Here is a 2,098-nt window from a genome sequence, read left to right on the forward strand (position 1 = left end):
TTCAACTTTGCAACTATAATACAATTTTTTTAAGCATGATAAACATAATGCTTAACATATCTAATTGATAAATACTAAAACAATTACATAAAAACCTATTAAGTCGGATTGTTTCACAATATAACACCGGGTTTTATCGAATAAAAGAATAGGCCCAATAAAGTTTTCTAAGGAACCAACCCCCCGCCCCTCTCATATCCACGCTCATATATGTAATGTATGAGGCCCAATCCCCCAAAACCCACACTCTCACTCATCCAGACGAGGATTAAACTAAGTGTCTCTATCACTTTTGCACTAATGCCATGCTAAGATCTCGAAATGCACTAATTGTACAAGAACTATCGAAGAATATTAGTCATTTCACCAATCCTTGCTTTCTCAATTTTCAAGTATAAATGAACGTGTTATGCAAGTTATTACACCGAAAGCATGCTAACCTTGATTAGAAAACTACATAATCTCCTTTTAAAAACAACTAGGCACATGTTGTTTAGGGAATTTTGACCATGAAAAGGGACCAAAACTTTACCCCTCCATCTTACCACTTTCCAGTTTCATTAAACACACATTTTGTTTTTTATAAATTTTTTAAGTTTTTCTGATTTTTTAATTTTTTCTTTGATTTTTTTTAAACGAAATTTTTCAAAAGAAACGAAAATTTCCTCATCCCAACACTTGGGATACATTGTCTCCAATGTATGGTTTTGAGAAAATAAAAACAAAGACACTACTAAGTAAAACTCCACTTCATTCCATGAAAAACCCGGGTCGTTTCCAACACAGTGTCGAAGAGAAATCCATAAGAATTTCCCCCACACTTGGTTTTTGCTAATATGGTAGGTTAAAATACCACTAATAACTAACAAACTTGAAATTAAATATCAAAATAAAAATATACAAAATGTACAATTACCACATTTTTGAAGCTTTTATGACATTCAAGGTGGGTAACTGGCCCACTCACGTGCAGCTTTCTCGTTATAAGCACGCTCCTTTTCAAGCAACTGTTTCCCGTCTTCCGGCAAACCAGGGCCAGGCCCGAACATCCTCATCCTCCACCCTGGATCATTCTGGTTAGGTGGATGTCTCACTTTCGTCTTCCTTGGTCGGCTACCTTTTTCTTCCACCTTCTTACTCTGTTGATGCTCAACTTCTTTCTTCTCAACTGACCTGTCAATCACAAAATACTCCACTTTCGTGTGATCCTTGCTCAAGGATACACACTTGTTAACAAAATCCGCCTTCAGGCTTTCCTTGTCAACAAAAGGGTCAGTAGTATTTTCAAATAGTAATAACCGTTTATCACGATTTCCCCATTTAATTCCCAGCGTCCCCTTAGCACATTCAATTACTGCAAGTGAAGTGGTAAGGAAGGGTCTACCCAATATGACTGTGGGTTGCGTTTTAGTTACATTTTTAGCATAATCAAGTACTAAAAAGTCAACTGGGTAACAGAAATCCTCCACATGTACCATCACATTATTTAGCATGCCTCGGGGAAGTGTATGGGTTTGATCCACTAAAACCACGGTGGTGTTTATTTTTGTAGCGAACCAAACTCATACTGATCATATAAACTACTTGGCATGATACTAACACAAGCTCCAAGATCTAGTAGTGCCCTATTAGTTTTAAATTCACCAATTTGGATTGATAAAAGGGGCACTCCTGGGTATTGAAGTTTACTCAGGATAATATTATAATCAACCCTCTCATCCCTTATTTTGGTTAGTTTGTCATTTAAACATTTATCACAAGAACAATTTTCACAAAAAGATGTTTCATTCGGTTGTAATTCAGAGTTATTTTGAAAAATTGTTTCATAATTAACCACATTTTCAATCTCATCACTAATATCTTCCACCACCCCCTCAACAAACTGTGGTGTTGGGTCAACTTGAACATTAGAAATTTCAAAATTAGGTAAAAGACTTACTAAATTGATATGCACGTTGTTCCCCTTCTTTAAACTCGAGCTGTTTCTCTTCAAATTCGCCACATCGGTTGCAAGTTGACCCATTTGAATGGTCAACGATTGGATGGCTTTGTCACGGACTTCATCCTTTTGCATGCGCATTTCATCAAGTTGATTTCT

This window comes from Bidens hawaiensis, unplaced genomic scaffold (assembly GCF_021521415.1).
Source record: "Bidens hawaiensis isolate Kalapana, Puna unplaced genomic scaffold, B.hawaiensis_p1.1 tig00029549_1, whole genome shotgun sequence".
Taxonomy (NCBI): Eukaryota; Viridiplantae; Streptophyta; class Magnoliopsida; order Asterales; family Asteraceae; genus Bidens; species Bidens hawaiensis.